The sequence below is a fragment of the Cyprinus carpio genome, chromosome B5 (genome assembly GCF_018340385.1).
Source record: "Cyprinus carpio isolate SPL01 chromosome B5, ASM1834038v1, whole genome shotgun sequence".
NCBI classification, from domain to species: domain Eukaryota; kingdom Metazoa; phylum Chordata; class Actinopteri; order Cypriniformes; family Cyprinidae; genus Cyprinus; species Cyprinus carpio.
The window spans coordinates 37,069,400-37,096,503 of NC_056601.1; the positions used below are offsets into that span (position 1 = coordinate 37,069,400).

At 40.6% G+C, this 27,104-nt stretch overlaps 1 pseudogene; it reads right to left on the minus strand.

The window, feature by feature from the left end:
• Window positions 1-4,942: 4,942 nt before the first annotated feature.
• The window catches only part of LOC109049289, a 36,672-nt pseudogene continuing 14,510 nt past the window's right edge, over window positions 4,943-27,104 (minus strand).

Here is a 27,104-nt window from a genome sequence, read left to right on the forward strand (position 1 = left end):
GATGGACAAAGCACCAATGAAAGCCTTTGGCCACACCTTGGTAGAGAAAGAAAAGTAAGTTTTAAATTAAAAAAAAAAAAAAAATTAAATGATGCCTTTTAAATAATTTACAATGTATCAATATCAGGTATATTAATTTTTGATGAAAAACAGAAGTGTTGCAACACATTTTTTTTTTACACAAATGTCCATTCCACAATCCCAGTGCACAACAGGGAGCATTGATGTTGACTGGATTTGTAATAGAACATTTACATCGGGCTAAGTTACCTCAAATAGCATAAAAATACAATATAAAAATAATAATAAATAATTGTGTGGTCACATACCAAGTCACCAAGTTTCCTACCATTCTGGTGAAAAATTCAAAATATATAATTCACCGGTCAGAAATGACCAAAGACCGCACAAGGGTTAAGTTACACGTTTCATAGATTTCGGTTACGTTCTGTCGATGTATTAGCACACTGTAAAAACAAAGTCTGTAGTTTTTACAAAATAATTTTGGCAGCTGTGTTGGCCAGATACTTTTGTAAAAATACAGAAAAAAAAACTGTAAAACCCAATTACGGCCAAAAACTGTAAATTTTACAGTCACAACGTAAAAAAAGTCTGTTAGTTTTTACAAAATTAATTTGGCAGCTGTGGTTGCCAGAAATACTTTTGTAAAAAATACAGAAAAAACTGTAAACACAATTATGGCCAAAAACTGTAAATTTTACAGTATATAAACTGTTATTTACAAACAAGAAAATTTGAATGTAAACCAGTAAATTCCACCAACGCACACTGCTATTAAAATCTGTTTTGTACCTTTAACATACTGACAACCACCATAATAATGCAGGTGGTAAAAGAGAAAGCCACATGAAGAATCGAAGTTTATCACAAGTAGCTTCGCCACAAGCAGAAGTTTATATTAATATATAGAAGGTGCACAAAGTAATTCATGCGAACACAACACACCATCATGGTGACACACGATACTTAAACAAATCAATATAACTTTCATTAAACAGCAGAAGATGTAACATAAAGCACAAATGTACACTGATAAACAAAAAAAACTATTAAAAAAACATGATTATTTTAAACAAAATACTTTCAAATGTGTGGAGCGTCACACAGGGGAATTCTGGGAATATCAGTTTACAGTTTTTTTGACTGTAAATTTATACATTGAATTTGTTCTTTTTTTATTTCTAAAAAACTGTTAAAACATTAACAGCATTTTACTGTAAAATTACATTGAAATGTCTGGTTAGATCTTTTACAGTTTTTTCCCTGTATATAGTACAGGAACTTTACTGTTAACCTATTAAACACTTTTTTTTGTAGCGTTTTTACAAAATTGTACAGTTAAAATGGACACTTATTTTTTTTTACAGTGTACAATATGCTACAAACAAATAGCCTAAATTATTAAAAACAATATTATTATAATTGAGAGCCATATTTTTTATATATATAGATGGGCAACCTCTCAGCGTTCACAATTATTTTATTTTTTTGTGGAAAAAAATGTCATTACCTCAATTTGTCATCGTTTCCTCAATCATGCTAAAATTAGTCTACAGCATAAACTTGTGGTAAAGTGACATACATACTTTATTTGTATTTTTAAAAACAACAGACTAAAACTTTAGTTTTTTACAATATTTGCATGTCAAATTAACAAATTGTTTTGTTATGAGTTTACAGTATTTCTCTGTTTTTGAATTTTCTGTTTTTTTTTTTACCCCCCCCAAAAAAAATTTTGTAATTTTAAACAAATATTTTGATTACAATCACATATTGTAATTGTAAATATAACAAAATATTATGTTTAATAGTTTACAAAATTCCCACTGTTGAATTAAAAAAAAAAAAATATGTTTTGGGGTTTAACAATACTTTTCTGTATGGATTTTTACATAGTTTTTCTGTAAATTTCACGGTCATTTTTACATGTGCATAACGAGAGAGAAAGACGCGCGATTTATATTCATATTCTTTACTACAGAGCCCCCCACATGACAAACAAGAAAAAATAAATAAATTGTCCGCACTATTTAGCAAATCGAGGGAACGAATTAGTAAATCGTGAGCACAATTTGTAAATCGATTATGGCGTTTTCTGTGAACGAAATAGTAAATCGAGGGAACGCAAATAGTAATCATGTGCACGGTTTAGTACATTTAGGGAAAACGATTAGTAATATCGCGTGCGCACAATTTATTGATTTTTTCTTGCATGTCATGTGCGGGGCTCCGTACTTTTGCACATTACAAGAAACACCAAAAAAAAATATTTACAACACACACACATTAGCTCAAAATTCATTAGAGCAACACTAAGCTTTTGATATTTTAGACGTGTTTTATGGATTAAACAAGGTGAAATACCACCTTCCTTCACTTAAACTTTCCCTCACAAATATCGCTTATTTCGATGTTTTTATATATGTTGTTACGTTTGTTTATAAATATCAACGTTTTAAATAAAAACATTTACACCTTTTAAATTATACGTTTTTAGTTAAATTCAGTCTGAGGTTGAAGTAATGTGCCACTTGATTTACTGACCGCCTAAACTGACTATACACTGTCTTATACCCCACTTTGCTTCGGATATACAAATCATAAACCACTTTCTAAATGTCCAATCAAAAAAAAGCGAATATGTTGCATGTCTTTCTCCTTAAATTTAGTCTAAACAATAAATATATTTAGTGGCGAGTTAACTGACGGCGTGAACTTGACAAGGCACTGCACTGTTTCTCCCGCGAAGTCACTCAGGCTCGTGCACGTGCGGAATGATACCCTCGTTGTTGGCTGGATGTTGTTTTTATAGTTCAGTCAAACACTGGCATTCTGATGTTGACTGGATTTGAAATAACCATTCATTTAATGTTTTTAAAATATATTTGTGCAGACTTTAATATTTTCATATGTCTTCTGAACTTAGCCCCAATGCAATAAAATTAATTGGTATTTGATCATTGATCTTGAAATGCGCAGCGCTCATATCTTTTGATTTTCAGTTGACCATGAACTCCTTTACATTTAATATAGCTTTGGGCCATCAGGTAATCAACCAACCAACATGCAAAGACAAAATCACTCACAGCTCTTAATCTGAATTACGTTAGAGCTTAAATAAGCATTAATCTATTAATACATATAGGCCTAGTAAAAACTGTCATTACTTAATTTACTTGCAATACTTTATTACTGTAATTACTTACCTGAACAGTAAGTCTATTAGACCTTCAGGGTAAACATGAAAAAGCACTGTTTTTCCTTCATTTGTATATTTGTTTTATTGTATTTAGTCAGTTTTTGTTTTGCTTTGTTTTCTTTGTTTCACGTTTCTTACTGTATCTTTATCTTATATCACAGTATCAAAACACTACAAAATGCCGTTGCACACTGGTGCATTTACATTTCAGAATATAAAGCAATGTTTCACAGGAAACACAAACCAACACACACACACCACTACACACACACACACACACACACACGGCACACAACACACACCACAGAACACCCCACACAACACACACACACAGCATATATACGAATAATATAGAATAGATCTATATATCTATAAAACCTCAAAAAGTACACCCATACAGATAACCATTAAAGTACCCAGCATCGATAAGACAGTATCGGTATCAGAGTAATACCGTAAAACCTTACGATACCCACCCCAAGACACTAGAAGTCTGATATTTCCTTGAATATTAATTACGTAGCCTCTCCTCATGCACCTCACTATACTTGGTGTGACAGAAAATAGGTAGTTGTTCCGTTGTCCTTTTCAGTGAGAACAGGGGAAATCCTTCATACTCATTAACAGCAGACATGCCTCAAACAGGGTATTGCATAAGGCTACTTATGCTTTACCGGCTTGCATACGAAAAATTTAAGATTGCATACATTGTCAATTATGGTGTGCAAATGGTTTGGTTTTAATTGTTAAACTATTAGATTTTCATAATTATTATTATTATTTTTTTTAATTCTAGGTAATGCCTTATGAAGCTCAAATGTGAATCTTGACGGCAACCTTGAATCTCACTTGTGAACAACGTTTTTATTGTTTAATTTTCTTCAAGCTATACATTTGTGAAATGGATGAAAAAAACATACAATATTAGTTTTAAATTTTGCCACTACATACATTTTAATCAATAAATGTTTAGAATATTGTCAAATATCATAAATGTTTGAAGCCGTGGTTTACAGTGAATTTATAACAGCTAAAGGGCATTGTTAGGTACAAGTCCAGCTGTTTATAAATTCACTGTAAACCACGACTTCACAGGGCTTATTGCTTTTATAAAACGTTTATTCCATATACGTAGTAAGGTTTTCACAAAATAAAACAGAGCAAATAAAGTGTAATGATAATAATAAACATTATTCTTCTGCCATACAATGTAGGTCCTCAGAAACGGTTTGTTGTTGCAACAAGTGGTTGCCGAGCAACACACAAACATAAACAAAGGTTCATGTTTGTAGAGTAATTTACAACAGCTTCGAACGCGGCTCTCAACCAATCAGAATCACGATCCGGAACTGTTTTATAAAAATAGATTTAAACTTTGTGTCCAGTACGTCATAAACAGAAGGAAGCATCAGTTTACTGTCGGGGATTTTTATTGTCGCACCGCATCCAGTGTAGAAAACATCACTGATTATAATGGGTTTTGTTGTCTTTTATTTTTAATCAGAAATCATAGCTGTAATTCAGCCTGTGTTATGATTGATTTGATTTTTAATCAGCTCTTTAATACTTAATGAAAGTGACGCATTTTGGAACATTTTGAACATATTCAATAACATGCAAACACGATATCTCTGTGTAAAAAAAAAAAAACAGATCACATTTAGCAGAAATAATGCTGATTTAATTAATAAGAAAAAAAAAAAAAAACTATTTTCTGTGAAATGACTGTTACTCAGATCAGTTTTTATTCTATATTCAGTTTATATTCAGTCTAAATGGGTCTTTATTCAGAAAAGTTTTAGAGCGCCCAAATCTTTTTTTTTCTCAATGACCCGCTCGAATCTGCTCCTTGAGTTTCTCTCTGTTGTTTGAGATGTTTTTTCCAGCAACGTCCATAAGATCAGCGATCATCTCAGCACTGTAAGCACCTTGAAAGGTGTGATATTTTTTCCTCCAGTCCTCAACTTTATCTGAAGAAACAGTAACACACTTAAATCAGAACAATTTATTTCAGTGATATTTCAGGTTTATTCAGGACAGCTGTAAGATCTGAACTTGCCTCCACAGTTGACCACATTAAACAGAGGGATGTGGATCACGGTTGGAGTGTTTTGGCCTTTGAATACATAGAAGTCCTTTGGTTTCGTCTTGTCTTCACTGGTAACGTTGACTTCAGGGAAAGGGATCTTTGTTTCTTGCAAGTCTCAGCAGCATCATTTCCTGTCTGCAATAGAAATGAATGAGAGAAAGTCTTCCATTAAAAGCTTTTGAACCAGAATGATCAGTGTAAATTGCTCTTTTTTTTTTGTAAATATATAAAGTACCAACCTTCCGAAAGCTAGATGAGCATTAAGAAACAAGGATTTTTAATTTTTTTGGAACTGGTTTATTTGTGTACATTCAGTTATTAATATTGTCTATATGTGTCCATATATGGACTATACAGGTGCATCTCAAATTAGAATGTCGTGGAAAAGTTTATTATAAATTACATTTATTTCAGTAATTCAACTCAAATTATGAAGCTCATTTATTAAATAAATTCAGTGCACACAGACTGAAGTAGTTTAAGTCTTTTGGTTCTGTTAAATGTGATGATTTGGGCTCACATTTAAAAAAAACCCACCTATTCACAACATCTCAACAAATTAGAATATGGTGACATGCCAATCAGCTAATCAACTCAAAAACACCTGCAAAGGTTTCCTGAGCCTTCAAAATGGTCTCTCAGTTTGGCTTCACTAGGCTGCACAATCATGGGGAAGACTGCTGATCTGACAGTTGTCCAGAAGACAATCATTGACACCCACCCTTCACAAGGAGGGTAAGCCCCAAACATTCATTGCCAAAGAAGCTGGCTGTTCACAGAGTGCTGTATCCAAGCATGTTAACAGAAAGTTGAGTGGAAGGAAAAAGTGTGGGAAAAAAAGATCCACGACCAACCGAGAGAACTGAAGCCTTATGAGGATTGTCAAGCAAAATCGATTCAAGAATTTCAGTGAACTTCACAAGGAATGGATTGAGGCTGGGGTCAAGGCATCAAGAGCCACCACACACAGATGTGTCAAGGAATTTGCTGAACCACAGACAACGTCAGAGGCGTCTTACCTGGGCTAAGGAAAAGAACTGGACTGTTGCCCAGTGGTCCAAAGTCCTCTTTTCAGATGAGAGCAAAATTTGTATTACATTTGGAAACCAAGGTCCTAGAGTCTGGAGGAAAGATGGAGAAGCTTATAGCTCAAGTTGCTTGAAGTCCAGTGTTAAGTTTCCACAGTCTGTGATGATTTGAGGTGCAATGTCATCTGCTGGTGTTGGCCCATTGTGTTTTTTGAAAACCAAAGTCACTGCACCCGTATACCAAGAAATTTTGGAGCACTTAAAGCTTCCTTCTGCTGACCAGCCTTTTGAAGATGCTGATTTCATTTTTCACCAGGATTTGGCACCTGGCCACACTGCCAAAAGCACCAAAAGTTGGGTAAAATGACCATGGTGTTGGTGTGCTTGACTGGCCCATCAAATTCACCAGACCTGAACCCCCAGAGAGAATCTATGGGGTACTGTCAAGAGGAAAATGAGAAACAAGAGACCAAAAAATGCAGATGAGCTGAAGGCCACTGTCAAAGAAACCTGTGCTTCCATACCACTCAGCAGTGCCACGAACTGATCACCTCCATGCCACGCCGAACTGAGGCAGTAATTAAAGCAAAAGGAGCCCCTACCAAGTATTGAGTACATGTACAATAAATGAACATACTTTCCAGAAGGCCAACAATTCACTAAAAATTATTATTATTTTTTTTTTATTGGTCTTATGAAGTATTCTAATTTGTCGAGATTTGTTGGGTTTTTGTTAAATGTGAGCCAAAATCATCACAATTAAAAGAACCAAAGACTTAAACTACATCAGTCTGTGTGAATTGAATTTAATTAACACACACCTTTCACAGTTTGAGTTTAATTACTGAAAATAAATTAACTTTTTCCACGACATTCTAATTTATTGAGATGTACCTGTACTGTATGCAAACATCTGTTATGTGAAATAGCTTATTGAGAACTGTACTAAATCAAAACAACATACAAGCTTTACGGTCCCTAGGTGCTCTAGCAGTTCAGAAATAATGCATGCGTCTTTCGGAAAAATAAGGATGAATGTGTTTTGCAGCATCTGCGCAAATGTGAGTGTGCTATCTGTTGCTGTTGTTTTGACTAATAATTGTTTTTAAAATTAACAACTTTAAATAAGTTTGTAACATCGCAAGTCTGATCAGGTAAAACATTATAATTTGCGTGCTATGCTAAAATACCATTTAGTAAGAAAAAAGCCATCATTGGGTCGCTTTTAAAACATTTTAAATGTCTGAGTTCTTGCTATTTGAAAAGCTAAGTCAATGTTGATGACAGTTTCATCACAGACCCTGTAGCTTTTTTTTGTATAGCCACAGTTTTACTACAAATACCACGGTTAAACGATTGTTACTGTAGCCAAATCATGGTTAATTTGTGGTCACCATGGTTTAACTAGTAACCATAGTTTTTTGGTTTTATTTGTAGTGAATTTTAATAAGGGAATTAACCTACAGCTACGCTAACCCTACACCATACATGTGCCAAAGTAGCCAGGGCTAACTTTTTTTTTATTAGTATTATTTAGTAAATGATGATTTCTAGGTGCTCTATTTCTTTAACTTTTATTATAGTGTGTGTTATATGTGTGTGTAATACCATGAAAGGATCGCCTTCACTGAAATCCAGGGAAATGATGAGGTCAATGTCTCGGTCTTCTCTCAGCACTGTCTGAGAAGTAGGGTGAGTTCAGCAACAGTCCGGCATCTATATAGTCTCTTGTCTCACTTTGCAGTAGAGTGGAGTGCACTGCTTCATCTAATCGATCACAGCAAGAAATTAGTCTGTTTCTTATTCTCATTGAATTGCAAGTTTTTTTAGCAGGTCTGTTCTCTCACCTGTCATGTTGTGGAGGAAGTTATATTTCCTTCCCCAGATCCACTCAGCCATGCATTTACAAATACTTATCCCAGCATCTGTAAAACAGTTATATATTTTCTAAAGTTCTTCATTTCTTAAAACGATTCTCAGGTTTTCAAGAACCATTTTGGCTGTAGACTTCTTGATTAGATTGTTTCATTACTGCTTATTGTGCGTATGGAAAGCAAACAATTAAATGCTGATAAATATCTAAACCTGGCTACTGTTCATTGGTATTAATTCAAAAATTTGACCCGTATCATTTATGTATGACTGACATTATGCATCACTTAAGTTTATTATGTAATCCAAATGGATAGAAATTTTATATGCAATTCAAATAGCCTACATAAATCTTAAATTTAGACCTATTTGTTTGGAAATTATAGACAGCTCAACTTACCAAATAGCCAATTTTGGATCTGACTACTCAAATATTCACACACTTCCATGGTGAAACGGTTTATATACTGTTTTTCTGGTCTTATATCAGCAGTTTCCAGTGTTTCCATTGTAGAAATCAGCGGCCTTTTGCCTCCAGAGAGGTCTGTAAGAAAACAGGACTAGACATGGATTGTGTTATTATTACATATTATTGTTAATGTTACCTATTCCATATATTTTATTATATATTTTATAGTTATATATTTTATATGGATATAAAATAGTTATATAAACTATTTATAGTTTATATATACATATTAGGGGTGCATGATATATATCGGCCGATGATTAACGCGAATCTAGTTAGTATAGCGGATTATCTAATCAGCGATAAATTCCATCAGGTGCGTGATTTCACATAGAGCAGGTGTTACTATACGGAGCTGTTGTTAACTGACAAGCTGCGCAAATCCATGTTCACTATCAGCTTGGAATTGCGCAGCATGTCAGTTAACAACGTCTCCGTTACCGCTACGTTACCGCTGATCAGATAACAGGCTTTACTGACGAGATGCGCATTAATCATAGGCCGATATATATCATGCACCCCTAATACATATGTGTCCCTGGAGCACAAAAGCAGTCTTAAGTCGCTGGGGTATATTTAAATAAATATCAAAAAAAACATTGTATGCTATGGGAACGCTGTCAGCGTGACCGGTGTCTGAAGCATGAATGAAATGATGACAATGAACTTGACATTGGCAGGCGGAGGCCTATGACGTAAGCAAATGAGCGACTGCAGATATAAAAGGGCACCTGTAAAACACATCATCCTCTTTTTTGTCTTCAAGAGACTTTGTGTATGAAGCACATATTTGTTTGACTCACGAGAGAGAAGGATGTGCTCACTGTTGCATTCCTGGAACTACTCTTGCATTCCTGGTTCAACTTCCTCTCGGGGGAGTTGAACAAGCTTAATGCGATGCATTCGCGGCGGTTTCTGTTCTTGCCCGATTCTTGAGGGAATTAAGTGTTTGAAACAGAGTGTGTACGGCTCTCAGATGAGAGATAGCCACACTGCGAGATGTGATTGCATTGAGAATGCCTAATTCTTTTTGAGAATTTAGCGTCTCTCACCCGCGTTTCGGGTCTCGTGGGTGCCGAGGCAGTTATTCAGGCCGATCGCGGGGATTGTAGGCGGGGCATGAAAGGAATCTGACAAGGAATGCTTTTTCTTCCAGATTCCTTTTTGTTTCTATTTTTTACAAAGGAACTGTGTATAATGTGGCTAATCTACATTACATTGATGAAGGAGGCTCCTGACTTGGTGTAAAAAAAGTTGTTAGGCTCTTAGTTGTTAGGCTCTTATTTGTGCCTCCTCTGAGCCTCCTCATCCTCTCAGCCCAGGTTTTGATGCTTGAGCCTGGTAGCTCCCCTCCCTTGAGGGTTGCTATGCTGAGATCACAGTTCCTAGTGCTCTCTCAAACAGAGCTCTGTGGCTGCTTGGTTGTTAGGCTCTTTTGGGCCTCCTTGAGGAGTCGCTCTTCAGGCAAGCTTCCGAGTACTCCCCTCATCTGAGGGCCTTTGTACCGATTATGACACTTAGGAGCATGGTTAGTACTCCTAGCTTAGTACTCTAGCTTCTTGAGTCATTGGCAGTGTACTCCGCTTCCTAGAGCTCCGCTTAGACAGAACCATTAGTATGTAGGCTCTATTGTGAGCCTCACTAATTGTGTCTAGCATTTAGTAGTCAGGTCTCCTCTCGTTTTAGAGAGTCGTTATGTTGAGACCTCCACTCTTAAGGGCTCCTCAACTAGGTTGGGTGTTGTTAGGCTTCCTCTCGTTTAAAAGAGTTATCCTGCTGAAGCCTCCGCTCCTTATATCTCCGCTTAAACAGCACTATTGGTTTAAAGGCTCCTTCTTTTTGTGAGCCTCGCTAATTGTCTTTAGCGCTGAGTGTTGTCAGGCCTCCTCTCACTCTAGAGAGTCGTCATGCTAAGGCCTCCACTCTTAAGAGTTTCTCTAGGAGGGTTGAGTGCTAGGCTTCCTCTCATTTATGAGAGTCATCCTACTGAAGCCTTCGCTCTTCAGTGCTCCGTCATGGGCAGTGATATGAGTTGTAGGCGCTTTCTTTGAGCCTTGCTAACTGCCTCTTGCGCTGAGTGTAGCCAGGTCTCCTCTCGGTTTAGAGAGTTGTTATGCTGAGACCTCGACTCTTAAGAGCTCTCCTACCAGGGTTGAGCGTTGTTAGGTTTCCTCTCATTTTAGAGAGTCATCCTGCTGGAGCCTTCACTCGCCAGAGCTCCACTTAGACATTACTACTGGTATGTATGCTCCTTTTTGTGAGCCTCGCTAACTGTCTTTAGCGCTGAGTGTAGTCAGGCCTCCTCTTGATTAAGAGAGTTGTTATGCTGAGGCCTCCACTCTTAAGAACTCAAACTAGGATTGAGTGTGTAGGTTTCCTCTCATTTAAGAGAGTCATTCTGCTGAAGCCTCCACTCTCAATAGCTCCACTTGGACAGTACTATTGGTAGGTAGGCTCCTCTTCTTTTGTGAGCCTTGCGCTAACTGTCTTTAGCGCTGAGTGTAGTCAGGTCTCCTCTCGTTCTAGAGAGTCGTCATGCTGAGGGCCTCCACTCTTAAGAGTTTTCTCCAATAGGGTTGAGTGCTAGGCTTCCTCTCGTTCAAGAGAGTCATCCTGCTGAAGCCTTCACTCTTAAGAGCTCTGTCATGGGCAGTGATATGAGTGTAGGCTCTTTCTTTGAGCCTCGCTAACTGCCTCTGGTGCTGAGTGTAGCCAGGTCTTCTCTTGTTTTAGAGAGTCGTTCTGCTGAAGCCTCCGCTCTCCAGAGCTCCGCCTAGGCAGTAAGAGAGGGAAGTTGTGGCCTATTGGTTAGAGAGTTTTGACTATGGCTTTCATTTTAAATACCAAGAATTCTTCACAAATCTGTTGTCATTAAACAGAAGGTTCTCACTGTGATGTATAATGCTTTACCGTTCAAATTTGTTCTGATGGATTTATCAAAACCAGAAGGATTTTCGCCATTCAAAACAGAGAGATTCATGTTCACAAGATCCATGAATGCCCGGTGACATTCGTCTAGAGGCGGGGAGATAGGATCATCTGAAGCATCTGAGATTGTATCTGCTTCTATTGCTTCTGTTTTCTTCTCTTTTCTCGTCGCTTTATCTGTTCTCTCACGCTCTTCTGTCAATACATATATTGAATAAAGATGAACATATTGCAAAAAACAAAACGCTTTTTCCACATTCAAATTTATGATGTTACAATATCAGTTTTCCCACAACCAGAAGCATTATATTCAAATAAAATGTTGTACTTAAAAATACTTAAGTTCTTAATTAAAAATAGCCACTTAAATAAAAGCAGTAAGAAATGATTTACCCTCCCTCATTGCCTCAAGTGTTGTTTCGTTTTGAAAGAAAGCTGAAAAACATTAAAAGGATGGTAATAAAATAACTGTTGACTTTAAATAAAAAAAAAGCAAAAATTCAGTCCTCAGAAAAAAATTTCACCTTTTATCTTTTGCCACATGGTTTTCTTAATATCCACTTCATCCCCTAAAGCGCTGCCACAAAGAGCTGCAGAAAAACACAACATCAACACTTGCAAAATAAACTGCTGAGATTTTGTATTATTGACCTTTTTAAGCAACAAGGATGTGTCTCATGGCAATTTGTAATTTATTTAATAAATTTGTAATTTGTAATAAATGTTATTATTTTATAGACAATGCTTTTCCCCTTTAAACACCTTTATTTGGGGAATAGATAGCTCTCAATGTGTTTTGAGAATTCTTCTGGTAATAAAGAATTCTTTAGTTATTTGCAATTACAAACTGTTTAAGGGTCAAATCAAAAACGTACAGTTATTGAGCAACTCTGCTACTCTGATAAACCATTATATAAAACAATTTCTAGAATATATGATGCTCTGAGGTCAAGTGACTACCAAGAAAGGCTGGTTGATGACCAAGAACAGGTTGGTGACAGCTGGAGAGACAGTTGGCAGCTCGGGAAGACGGCAACCGGGGCGGCACGGGTTAGCACTCCTAACCGCACCTTCTGTGAAGAAGGAACCAAAGAAGCTACGGAACAAAGACAGGAAATATACCCCCAGGGGAGCCAGGGGGGGGTGTTAGGAGCACCTCAGCCGGACAGATTCAAGGTTAACCGGACAGATTCATGATTAACGACCATCAGCAATGGACGAACGTTGATGACGAGCAGAGAATGCTTGTGTGGAAAGATCTGCAAGAATGAGAAGAGCCTTAAGATCCATCAAACAAGGATGAAGTGCAAGGAGCGACAGCAAGCATCACAATGCATAGGTCTGGCACTTTGGTGAGACAGAAGAGGAGCCGAGCCCAGAAGCACCCCACAGAGCCCCAGAGCCTCCAAGTGATGCAAACAATCCCTTCAACCAGGAAGTCCGAGAAGAGAAGGATCAGGTTGCCCCAAGCCTTTAAAACAGAGTGGCAGAAGATTGATGAGGATGTAGACAAGGTGTTGGAAGCAACAGCCAAAGGGGATGTTGAGAAGAGATTGCAGACTATGACGACTATCATAGTGAGTATGGCTGCAGAGAGGTTTGGTGTGGAGGAGGAGAGGGGAGTGAAGCTGCCTTACATCAAGAACCAGAGGGCAATCAAGATCCATAACATCAGGAAAGAGCTGAAAACCTTAAAGAAACAACACAAGGAAGCCAGTGAAGAGGAAAGGGCAGCACTTGCAGGACTCCGTCAAATGCTCAGGAAGAGGCTCCTAATTCTACGCAGAGCCGAACATTACAGTAGACGAAGGAAGGAAAGGGCCAAGAAGCGGGCCGCTTTCCTCAACAACACTTTTGGCTTTATAAAAGAGGTCCTCGGGCAGAAACGCAGTGGACGACTGGCCTGTACAAAGGAAGAAGTCGACCAATACTTTCAAGACACCTTCAGCAACCCTATGCGAGACCAGGAGCTAGGGCAGTGCAAGGCTGTGATAACACCACCAGAGGCTACGGAGGCCTTCGATCTGAGGGAGCCACTCCTGAAAGAAGTTCAGGAAGTGGTGCAGAAAGCAAGGTCAAGGTCTGCACCAGGACCAAGCGGAACACCCTACAAGTTCAACAAGCACTGTCCCAAGCTACTGCATCGGCTTTGGAAGATGTTGAAGGTAATCTGGAGAAGAGGAAAAGCAGCGCAGCAGTGGCGAGTTGCAGAAGGAGTGTGGATCCCAAAAGAGGATGACTCCAAGAACATCAGCCAGTTCCGTATCATCTTGCTGCTCAGTGTTGAAGGGAAAATTTAGTTCTTCCTCAAGAATGGGTATATAGACACTTCTGTGCAGAAAGGTGGCATCCCGGGCACACCAGGGTGTTTAGAGCACATGGGCATGGTCACACAGCTCCTCAGAGATGCAAGGGAGAACAAGGGAGACCTAGTGGTGCTGTGGCTAGATCTGACCAATGCCTTTGCTCAATGCCCCACAAACTGGTCCTTGAAACCCTGAAGAGGCACCATGTCCCAGTCGTTGTAAGATAACTCATCCTGGACTATTACAGCGTTTTCCAGCCTGAGAGCCCCCACAGGATCAATAATATCAGACTGGCACAGATTGGAGGTGGGAATCATCACAGGCTGCACCACCTCAGTGATCCTTTTTTGCTCTGGCAATGAAGATGTTGGTGAAATCGGCTGAACCAGAATGCAGAGGTCCCAAGTCTAAGTCTGGGATCCACCAACCGCAAATTCGCGCCTTCTTGGACGATCTGACAGTGACCACCGAGTCAATGCCTGGAGGCAGGTGGATCCTGGCGGGGCTGGAGAGGGTGATGGGGTGGGCCAGGATGTCAATAAAAGCTGCAAAATCAAGATCCTTTGTCTTAAAAAAGGGCAGAGTGGTGGACAAGTTTCGATTCTTCATTGCAGGAACACCAATTCCTACCATCTGCGAGAAGCCGATCAAGAGCTTGGGGAAGTTCTTTGATATCAGCCTCAGGGACACAGCCTCCATCAAGAGCACTTGTGAGGAGCTGGAAGTATGGCTCAAGGATGTTGACAAGTCAGGCCATCCAGGAAAATTCAAGGCGTGGAATTATCAACATGGGATTCTGCCAAGGATACTGTGTCCATTGCTCCTCTATGAGTTTCCGATCACTACGATCTCAGATCTGGAAAGAAGAGTTAGCGGCTACCTGAGGAGATGGTTAGGACTGCCAAGGAGCTTGAGCAGCATCGCCCTATATGGGAACTCAGGCAAGCTTACACTCCCCTTAAAATACCTTGAGAAGAAGTTCAAAGTCTCACGTGCAAGAGAGGTGCTGCAACTCCATGAGTCATCAGACCCCAAGGTCTCCGGAGCAGGGGTAGCAGTCAGGACCGGCAGGAAGTGGAGAGCAGAGGATGCAGTGGATGAAGCAGAATCACAGCTATGTCATGGAGTCCTAGTGGGAACAGTGGCCAAAGGAAGGGCTGGACTGGGAACTATAACACAACCCCCACCCCCCCCGACAAGGCTCGGGGGAAGGAGAGGACGCAATTGGTCCAGCACGATGTGAGAGCAGCCGTGGAGGAGGAGAGGACCAGCAGAGCAGTGGAAATGAGACAGCAAGGCGCCTGGACGAGATGGGAGCAAGTTGTGGAGAGGAAGATCAGGTGGAATGACCTCTGGTGGACAGAGCCTCACCGTATTAACCAAAAATGAAAATTATGTCATTAATGACTCACCCTCATGTCGTTCCAAACCTGTAAGACCTCCGTTCATCTTCAGAACACAGTTTAAGATATTTTAGATTTAGTCTGAGACCTTTCAGTCCCTCCATTGAAAATGTATGTACGGTATACTGTCCATGTCCAGAAAAGTAATAAAAACATCATCAAAGTAGTCCATGGTGAATAAAGTTGTAATTTTTGTTATTTTTGGAGCAAAATGTATATTCGATGCTTCAACAAATTCTAACTGACCCTCTGATGTCACATGGACTACTTTGATGATGATACAATAACTTTACTCAACATGGACAGTATACCGTACATACCGTACATAAATCCTCTTTGGGACCGTTCACTGGTAGGCGTGCCTTACACCAGTCGCTCAGGCTGGCATAATAGAATGCACAGAGTGAGCGGTCTGGGAAGTCCGTAAGGCACGCCAGATCGAAAAAGCCCACTTTTAGCCAGAGAATGGTCCGGTTGCTCCAGGCACAGGAGTAGGACTGCTGGGATTGCCATTCCAGGAGAGGGTAAAAACAAAACAAGAAAGAAAGAAAAAACGCTGCTAAACTAACTCACTTTTAGGTCCGCTATTCTGTCACATGTGTTGGTGTGTAAGCAATTGCATGACGAAGGAGATAACAAAAATAGTTCCTTTAATGATCCACAGGAGAAAAAAAGGACACATCCAAACACAAATCCAAATAATCTAACATCAATAGCAGACCAATAAAGGAGAACAGACTTTAAATAGTGAATGTAATCAGTGGGAAACAGAAACAGGTGTGGGGCTAATTAATTAACTAAACAAGAAAAGGAACACGACCAAATAAGGAAACTAAGTAAGAACAGAAGTCCATGATTGTGACAGTTCGCCCCCTCCTGGAATGGTTCGTCCCCCGCACCGCACGACAGAAAATAGTCCAGAGTGGTGGGAGGGTGGGGGTTCAGGAGGCGGGCTTGGGGGCAGGCAAGGGGCAGGCAATGGAGAGGGAGAATAGACCATTGTACCAGGGTGGAGTGGATGGAGAGAGAAGCCAGGGAGGAGCCCGGAGCAGGGGGAGCCAGATGGAAATCCAGAGGCCAGCCAGGAGGCGGGGCTCCGGAAGACCGCTGCGGAGCAGGAGCAACTGAGGATGGAGGTGGAGCCGGAGGGAAGGAGGAGCCTGACAGAGCCGAAGGGATTTAGTGACGAGGCGAAGCTAGAGGAGTGGAGTCCCGAGGCGGGGGATGGTCGACGACTGACCAAGGTGGAGCCGGAGGGATGAGGGAACCTGGTGGAGCTGGTGGGGATGACGGGCCACGCTGGAGACCAGGGAGCTTGGAGCCAAGGCGGAGCCGATGGGTCGAAGGACCGAGGTGGAGTCCAGGACTCGAAGGCTGGAAGCGGAGACAGGGGATCCTCACACCAAGGCGGAGCTGGAGACTGGAAGTCCCGAGGCGGGTCAGAGCACCCAGATGGCGCTGACTGAGGGTGAGCTGAGGGACTGACAGGCACCAGCAGAGATGGAGCTGAGGAACTGGCTGGTTTAGGAGGAGGTGGAAGAGGGAGGCTGGGAGGGAACACAGGAGGACTTGAGCTGGACAGAACCAGCGGAGATACAGGAGATTCAGGGCTGGGCGGAACCAGCGGAGACACAGGAGATTCAGGGCTGGGCGGAACCAGCGGAGACACAGCGTTACCTCCCCAAACCAGTCTATTAAATCCATTTCAAAAATGTCCACAAGTTCCTCTGTATATAGTCCAGTGACCAGTGGCAGCTCACCCTCAGCAGCAGGATTGTGGGCGGGGCCTCCCTCCAAGCCCTCAATCTCCACCAGTACTCCCACGATGCACGGTGTTGCCAGCTCACACACCTGGTCAGTCGCGCTCTCGAGTCCTAGCTCCGGGGCGATGATTGGCTCTGTAATCATGTCCGGCTTGGGCTCTGTGGTGGGCTGTAGCACTTGCTCCGCACAGCGGGATGACAGCTGGCTGGTCTCTGGTTCGGGAGTGGGGCTGGAGATATCCTCCTCAGCGGGGCAGACGGTGAACTGTGATCCGTTATTCTCCCGCACCCACTCCATGAAAGTGGCGAAATCCTCTTTGGGACCGTTCCCTGGTAGGCGTGCCTTACATCCGCTCGCTCAGGCTGGCATAATAGAATGCACAGAGTGAGTGGTCTGGGAAGTCTGTAAGGCACGCCAGATCGAAAAATCCCTGGTATGGTCCTCCAGAGAATTGTCCGGTTGCTCCAGGCACAGGAGTAGGACTGCTGGGATTGCCATTCCGGGAGAGGGTAAAAACAAAACAAGAAAGAAAGAAAAACACTGCTAAACTAACTCACTTTTAGGTCGGCTATTCTGTCACACGTGTTGGTGTGTAAGTAATCGCACGACGAAGGAGATAACAAAAATAGTTCCTTTAATGATCCTCAGGAGAAAAAAGGCCACATCCAAACACATCATCCAAATAATCTAACATCAATAGCAGACCAAGGAATAAAGGGGAACACAGACTTTAAATAGTGAATGTAATCAGTGGGAAAACATAAACAGGTGTGGGGCTAATTAATTAACTAAACAAGAAAAGGAACATGACCAAATAAGGAAACTAAGAACAGAAGTCCATGATTATGACAGTATTAAGCTATGTAAATTGATATTTCAAAGAAAGTGTTACCCAAATATTGAACTCCTCTGTGACAAAGTTTTTTACCTTGCAGGTACAGCATGTCAAATTCATCCTGATGTTTTATCTTTGAGCCTTTGTGAAACTGGCTCCCAAAGTCGCCGGTGTCCACAAACACTCCAGAGAGGGAATAACCTGCTTCATATGGATTGATCTCAAACCAGGGGTCTGCAGACAGAACACATGTCCATGTAACTACTGTCAAGAACACATTAACATTTCATCACTTTTCATGCATCACAAGCAGACCTCCGTCATTGCTCTGTTTGCTTTGCTTGTCGATCACTGCGTAGATGGGAAATGGGTCTTTATTGTGCTGCTTCCGCTGCTCTGTGAGTGTGTGCTCATCGATCTACAGAAAACACACATCATGTTATTGTATTATAGGGAGACAGTTGTGAGACATTCAGTTTTTTCTCTTAATAAGGATCTGAGGCTCAAATGGAGCTTCATAGGACATTTTTACAGTAACAGACTTTATTAAGAGAATCAATAGAGATTCACCATTTCATTCTCATGAGTGGCCTTATTAAAATAAGTATGACTGCTGGTTTAGAGAGAAATGTTCCAATTAAAACTTGAAGTACGTCCTTTTTGGAGATATCCATCAGTTTTTATCACTAGGTTGGTTTGTTCTTTCTCAATTTAAAAAATGTAATACTTCTGTAGGCATATGTAACCTATAAGTCTACTATAGGAGATGCTGAACCCTTTTTTACAAACAGAAATGTTGCATTGCCATAATAAATAACATTGTAAATCTATGAAAAGTTCTTTCATATTTGACCCTGGACCATAAAACCAGTCATAAGTGTCAATTCTTCAAATTTGTTAGGATAGGACAATATTTGGCTGAGAACTTTTTGAAAATCTGTGTGACGACCTGGGTATTCATTGGTTTTTTTCCCAGTAGAAGACTGATGACTCCGCCCCCCGTAACCTGGTTGCATCCGTGACACCTGTGCCCAATTTGCCTTGCCTCTTTAAGAGAAGCAAGCTTGATGGCAGAGGGCGTGGGCGGCCAACTTGATTGCTTTTTGTTATGGTTTGATAATGTTTCTTTTTGCATACATCATGAGACTACAGCACAGCACAGCACAGCACAGCACACAGCACAGCACATTACATTCTCACACATACCCTTAGGACGCCATTACTGACATTTGAATACTACCATACTTTGTTTGTTCGATAGGTGCTTTGGGACATCTGAAAGCATTTTGTGCAGTTGTTTGGTCGTTGTTTGAATCCTCCGACTGGTAAGTTTCCTTTGTGCAATAGTGTTTGTTTTGACTTGGAATTTATCCCTGTTAGGTTTAGCGGTGTGTTTCCTTTGAAACATATCGGGTTTTGTTATTTTTGTAGTGTTGTGGTGAACGTGGGCAGTAGCGGTTGTCTCGGGAGCATTTCCATGGTGTTGAGAATTGTCGCTGGTTTAACCAGTTGCAGTTCCACCCACTGGGCTTGTGTGCTTAATTCCCCCCCGCCAGTATCCACATGAAGATTAGGTTTTAGTTAAGTAGGTAGATTTTTAAGAGTTAGATAGTGGGTTAATTTCCAAGTATTTGATTGCACATTTGAATACTTTCAGTCTGTGGTTTATTTGCTTATGGCTGATATTGACCGATTTGTTGAATCGCCGTCGCACGTGTTGTTAAATAAGTGTACAAAAGAACAACTTTTGAAAATCGCTGAATATTATGAAGTAAAACTTAGCGATAAGAGCATAAAAGAAAGTAGCATTAAAACTGAGTTAAAAAATAAACTGGTTGATAAGAAAGTTCTGATAGCTGAAATGAGTGAAAGTGACCAGCACGTAAAAAGTTTGACTATACAGTCTGCTTTAACTTTTGACCAGCAAAAAGAGTTATTATTGTTACAAATGGAACATGAGAAAAAAAAGCAGAAGTCGGAGCGTGATAAAATGGAATTAGATAAAGCAAAGATGGACTTGCAGTTTTTAAAACTGAAGCTCATTGAAGAAGGTAAAAGTTGGTGACGTTGGGTCAACTGTTGGTGAGAGTGAGAAGTTTCCACTGAATCAAAGCTTAAAAACTTGTTCCTAAATTTAATGAGGTTGATCCGGATGTTTTTTTACTATGCTTGAACGTGTTGCTGTGTTACAAGGTTGGTCTAAAACCGATTGTGTTCTGTTACTACAGAGTGTATTGGTTGGTAAGGCGCAGTTAGCTTTTGCTGCTTTGAGTACAGGTGACTGTAGAGATTATGAAACCCGTTAAATTTGCCGTTTTGAAAGCATATGAGTGTGTACCAGAAAACATATCGACAACGTTTTAGGTCTTGTAAAAAGGAGCAGGGACAGACTCATTTGGAGTTTGTGCAAGATTTAAGACGACATGTTACTCATTGGTGTGCGTCGCTTAAGGCCAAAACGTTTGAGGAACTGCTTGAATTGATTATAGTTGAACAGTTTAAACTTTCTGTTTCTGATCCAATTGCGATGTATATCAGTGAGCACAAAATTGAGTCTCCTGAGGCGGCAGCATTGTTGGCTGATGACTTTGTGCTCACTCATAAAAACCACTGCTGCTGATTGGAGAACACGTGAAGTTGCCGCGAATCGCGTTACATATGCTGGTTCTCAGGGTGGTTACTTTTCTTCAGGGAAGTTTGATCCATCTAAAATCTGTAATTACTGTCGGGGAAAAGGCCATTGGAAAGGGGACTGCCCTAGACTTAAAGAGAAAAAAAAAACAGATTGATGTAAATAAGTTTAAGCCTGCTGCAGTTGCAAATTCTGTTCATTCAAGTGGTGCTGAGTCTGAGAATAAACTGTTTAATGATTATTTGTCCACTTGTGCTCCTTTTATTACAGAAGGTCGAGTGTCATTGTCAGAAGGAGTTGAAGTTCCTGTCAGAATTCTACGTGACACAGGAGCTATGGATTCTTTCATTTTAGAGTCCATTTTGCCGTTTTCGGTGCAATCTGAAACTGGTAATAGTGTTTTAGTTCGAGGTATGGGCTTAAATACATTAACAGTTCCTCTTCATAAGGTTAAGCTTCACTCTGATTTGGTGACTGGGGAAGTAGTAGTGGGTTTGCGTCCTGCTTTACCAATTGAGGGTGTACACCTTATCTTGGGAAACAAATTAGCAGGAGACAGGGTGTGGCCAAATGGTTTCATCTAGTGGAGAGTTGAGTGAGCACGAAATGGTGGTAGACCCTGTGGGTGTTGTAACTCGCGCTATGGCTAAAAGTATGGAGTATTTGAAGCCTCAAGAAAGAAGTGAGTTAAAGGCACAGCACGTTTTTTTTGCCTGTACCTGATTTGTCTACTCTGCCTTTTCCTCTGTCTGCAGATGAGCTGAGTAAAGAACAACAGTTAGATTCCACTTTGGATGAGCTGTTTACCACTGCACTTCAGGATGGCGACGTACCAGATAAGGCTAGAAGCTATTTTGTACAAGATGGGGTTGTTGCTGAGGAAATGGAGTCCGCATGGTGAGAATTTTGTGGGAGATCCTATTGTTCAGGTAGTGGTTCCCACAAAATTTCGGCATGGCGTGTTGGAGGTTGCACACGAAAAGTCGGGTCATTCTGGGGTGTGTAAGACCTATGATCATGTTTTGCAGTATTTTTTTTTTGGCCACGTTTAAAGAGCAATATTTAAACCTACATACGGTCATGTCACGTTTGTAAGGTAACCAGTAAGCCAAATCAAAAACTGAAACCAGCTCCATTACATCCAATTTCTGCTGATTGTAATCCCTTTGAACATCTTATTGTTGATTGCGTGGGCCCTATGCCACCTTCAAAATCGGGAAGCAAATATTTGCTTACGGTCATGTGTTTGGCTACATGTTTTCCTTCGGCCTATCCATTGCGAACAATTACATCGCGATCAATTGTAAGAGCTTTGTCACAATTCATGTCATTTTTTGGCATTCCTAAAATCATTCAAAGTGATCAGGGTACAAACCTTACCTCTTATCTCTTCCAACAGGTTTTAAAACAGCTTAAAATCAAACATAATCTTGCTAGTGTGCATCATCCGCAAAGCCAGGGAGCACTGGAGAGATTTCATCAAACGTTGAAGTCTCTTCTTCGTGCTTATTGTGTGCAGTTGGACAGAGATTGGGAGGAGGGTTTGCCCTGGTTACTACTGGCTGCACGTGAGGTTGTGCACGAAAGCACTGGGTTTAGTCCCAACGATTTAGTTTTTGTTCATAAAGTTCGTGGGCTTTTGGCAGTGTTACAAAGTTCCGTCAAAATTTTCTGACTCACAGAAAAGTCTGTTGTCGTACGTTTATGGGTTTAGACAGAGGTTAATTGAGGCTAGAGCACTGGCCCAGAGTTCAACTAAAAAAACAACAGGCAGGTATGAAACTGTTGTATGATCGCCAGGTGGAACGTCGTGTTTTTTGAGCCAGGAGACCAAGTTCTTGTGTCACGTCTTTTGCCATCTTCTCCTTTTGAAGCAAAATTTGAAGGCCCCGTATGTGGTGAAGCGTAACTGAGTGAGATGAAAATTATGAGATTTTCACTCCGTCTCTGAGAAAGTTAACTCAATTATATCATGTGAATTACTGAAACCATATTATGAGAAGTCTAGTGCGGAAGTAAACCCTGTTCGTTCTGCTCTCCTTGCTGTTTCAGGTGCTGGAGCTGGGTTTTGCTCCGGGCAAATGGGAGATGAGGGTAAAGAACCAGATGATGGTATTTTACGTGGACGTTTAAATAATTCTGAGTCTCTGGAAAGGTTAAACGATGATCTGGTCCACTTGTCTCCTTCACAGGTAGCGGAGTTGAGTGCACTTTTGCGGAGTTTCCCTGGGTTGTTTGGAGATAGCGCCGTCGCGAACAGATTGGGTTGAGCATGATATTGATGTGGGTAATGCTTCCCCTGTCAGACAGCGTTATTATATTAAAAAGAGATTTGATGGAAGCAGAGATTAAGTATATGCAAGAAAATGATATTGCAGTTTTTTTCGTGTTCCGACTGGTGTTCTCCATGTCTATAGTAGGAAAACCTGATGGGTCTGTAAGGTTTTTGTACAGACTTTCGAAAGGTAAACGCTGTGACAAAGCCTGATTGTTTTCCACTCCCTCGGGTGGATGACTGTGTTGACCAGGTAGGCTCAGCTAGGTATGTAACTAAACTTGACCTGCTAAGAGGTTACTGGCAGGTGCCTTTGACTTGGCGAGCTCAAGAAATCTCTTCCTTCATTACTCCATCAGGTCTTTACTCCTACAAAGTAATGAGTTTTTGGGCTTAGAAATGCTCCTGCCACCTTTCAACGCCTGATGAACCGTGTGGTATCAGGCCTTGAGGGGTGTGCTGTGTATTTAGATGATCTGGTTGTCTTCAGTGACAGTTGGGACTTGCACTTACAACGTCTGCATGCAGTTTTGATGCGCCTTTCGGAAGCTAGCTTGACTGTGAATTTAGCCCAAGTGTGATTTTGCTCGGGCCACTGTGACAAACTTGGGTAAACCTAAAGTAGTCGGAAGTGGGGAAGTTTCGACCATTAAATGCAAAAGTTCAAGCTATTCAAGAATACTCTGCGCCTACTACCAAAAGAGAGCTTATGCGTTTTTTTGGGTTTAGTGGGTTTATTATTGTTCCTTTTGCTGTAACTTTTCGTCAGTTGTTGCACCACTTACCGATCTTTTGAAAACCAAAACAAAGTTCATATGGTCGTCAATGCTGTGCGCTAGCTTTTGAAAATGTTAAGTCTCTATTGTGTTTCATCTTCTGTCCTTGCGGCTCCTTGCTTTTTGAAAGGTTTTTCTCTTTGCAGGTTGACACAATCAGGTTGGAGCGAGCTGAGCTGTCCTCCAACAGTCTGATGAACAGGGGGTTGTTCGGCCTGTCAGCTTCTTTTTCCGCGCAAGTTCAACTCATACCAGCTAAATTATTCCGTGGTGGAAAAGGAGGCTCTAGCTTTGGTTTGGGCGTTACAGCATTTTGACATCTATGTTGGCTCAAAGTCAACCTGTTGTCATTTATACAGACCAAAACCCATTGACGTTTTTAAATTCTCTCTTCACTGTCCTAACCAAAGGCTGATACGTTGGTCTTTGTTTCTTCAGGCTTATTGCCTTGATATTAAGCACATTAGAGGTTCTGAAACGTTGTGGCAGACGCACTGTCACGTTCCCCTATGAATGAGGCTTAAGTTGGTGTTTAAAAAAAACACTATTTTGGCTCTGGTTGCTGTCTTTGGTACTTATTTTTTTTTTCTTCTGTATGGGGCTTATGTTTTTGTTTTAATTGTTTGTGTTTGTTTGCAGGGATTCTTAACAGATCCCGTTCTACGGGGAGGAGTGTGACGACCTGGGGTATTCACTGGTTTTTTTTTGTTTCCCAGTAGAAGACTGATGACTCTCCGCCCCCCCGTAAACCTGGTTGCATCCGTGACACCTGTGCCCAATTTCCCTTTGCCTCTTTAAGAGAAGCCAAGCTCGATGGCAGAGGGCGCGGGCGGGCCAACTTGATTGCTTTTCGTTATGGTTTGATAATGTTTCTTTTTGCATACATCACGAGACTACAGCACCAGCAACATTACATTCTCACACATACCCTTAGGATGCCATTACTGACATTTGAAATACTACCATACGTTGTTTTGTATTATTTGTCTTAATCTTAAATAAAACGTTGTCGTTACGGCTTGGCTCTCCTCTAAGTCCCCGTTTTTTGTTTGCGTCCCTTTTAATTCACTGGGCGTACAATGTTCTGATGGTTCAACAAAACTAACAAAAACAAAAAGCAAAATGATTGACACAAATTCGCCCTCTTAAAGATGTACAAATTGCGCTCTTCATCATGGCATATTACTAAATAACACTTACTGTTTTTTGATCTATTTAGCGGTAGAGAAATTCTACAAAATCTCTTCATGTGAAACTAGATCTTCTTTACTTCAATGCCTACACATGCATAATTTTGGCATAAAAGGAAAATACTCTCTTATTTTCAATTTTTTTTCTTGACCCATACAATAGTTGGTGTTGCTTTATCATGCTACACAATATACCCCAGTGACTTTAAGATTTGTTTGTGTGCTCCCGGGTCACGAAATCACCAACAATGCGACACAAAGCCCAACCTTTGTAGCGCCGATAAAGCCCAACATGGACTGATACCCCGAACAATTCTTTTTACGGTGGCGTTTCCGAAAAGTAATTTCTCCATCAGTCAGGAACCGTGAAGCAAAGATCATGTGAATACTGAAACTTCGCAAGATATAAATAACAATTGCTAAACTAACCGTCTCTATGCATCAACTCAAACTATATGTTGAATATCAGCGTATTTGCTTGGAACAAGACAGGCTCGTTACATCAATACCACCCTAACATATTTTCTATTATGATACGAATAATTAAACTCTGTAAAATCCAGCCTCGGTCATAAATTTTTACAGACCTCATTTCAACATTGACATGACAGGACAACCATCACTGCCCAGACATCAGTCCAAACTGAAGAGGTCTTTCCCGTAGTAATATTTCTTCAGTTTGGCCATTGCGTCTGTTCAAGCTGACTTCTGGAACCTCTGATTCTCGTCAATGATTTTGTCTTCATCACACTTCTCTAGTTTGGTGGACCAGTTGTGGTTCTTTGTATAATGAGGCCATGCACCTTTCAAGACAAGAAACACATCCTGCTCTCATTTTGAGCATTCAAACTCAATTCAATCTCTGTGTGTTTGTTGTTTTCAGGGTTCGTACCAGGTGGATCCAGAGACTCCGCTCAGAAAAAGGATCAGTCCAGAAGACCCGCTTTAATCAATCTGACCAGGGGAGCCCAGCAAACCCACCATGGGCTCTTTGTCCTACCTCCAGAACCACAGTATGCAATGTGTGGCACCTCTTCTAAAAATGCATACCCATCAACATATCTTACATGAAGTGACAAAAAAGCCCAACTTGGAACTCGTGTGGTCACGTGCTTTCTGGTTAATGGAAAATGACACTGAGACTAAACAGTACGTTTTACGAGCAACTCGTTCCAATCCACAGTTAAACCCTAATGTAATTATTAAAAAAGCGTGTTCCCGTCTTGCATCGCGTGCAAAGCACACTCTTCCTTAACAACATGTTTACTTGTGGTTCTAGACGAAGCTGTGAAAGCGTCTTCTCTATGCATTAATAGTTTCGTGCATAAAACAACAGAATGTAATGATCCCAAAGTCTTAATAGCAATGGGCTTCTGTACTTTGTACAAGTGTTAAGAGGGCAGGTGAAGACTGATTGCGTGAGCAGCTGTATATGATCTTGCCATTCAACCCCCCCCCAACACACTCATTATCATTTCATTTCAAAATAAGCAGTTTGTGAAATATGAGAGTATAACAAGGATCGGTTTGTACCTGACGGCATTGAAATCTTTAAGCTTGTTCAGGGTTAATGTAGAAACCAGTGTTTTAATCCCTCCCCCGCCCACCCTCTGTGGGGCCGGCTACCCAAGTTCCTGCTCGCTTCTTCATTTATGTACATTTTTAATTATTCTACTAAATGCGTGAGGAAGCCAAAGAGGACAGACGTCGTTATTAGGATCCGTGGCTGACATGAAACTATGTACTTAGTGACTATATCGTGAACCTGAGAGCACAACAAATCCGTCATAAAGGTCAATTTTTTCGAATTGAATGAAATAATCTTTGCCATTGCGTTATGTCCGTTCATTGCGGTTAGGAGGACAAATATTTGTCGGAGATGTTACAAAAAGTTGAAAATCTGGAAGTCTGAAGGATGAGCAAAAAGCAAATCAAGATTAGTGAGGACAATCACCTTACACATGTTGTGTTTTCAAATTAAGATCAGTTCTTAGCAATGCAATGAGTACCTTAATCAAAATTAATTTAATTTTTGATAGTAAGGAACCTTACTAACTATATTCATGGAATAACATGATCTCTTACTGTTAATATCCTACTGATTTTTGGCATGACAAGGAAACAATCCAACTCCATGTTGACCCATTAAAAATACAATCATTGGGACTAAAGCTGCTTTTTGTGCTTGCAAGGGTCACAAGTATGTAGATGTCAAAACATTCTCGCTTTCATTGCAATTAAAGTCTTAAGTTTATTTTGCAACCAGTTATTCTCAGAACATAAGCGTATTGTTTTTGTAGCTACAGACTGGTGTTAT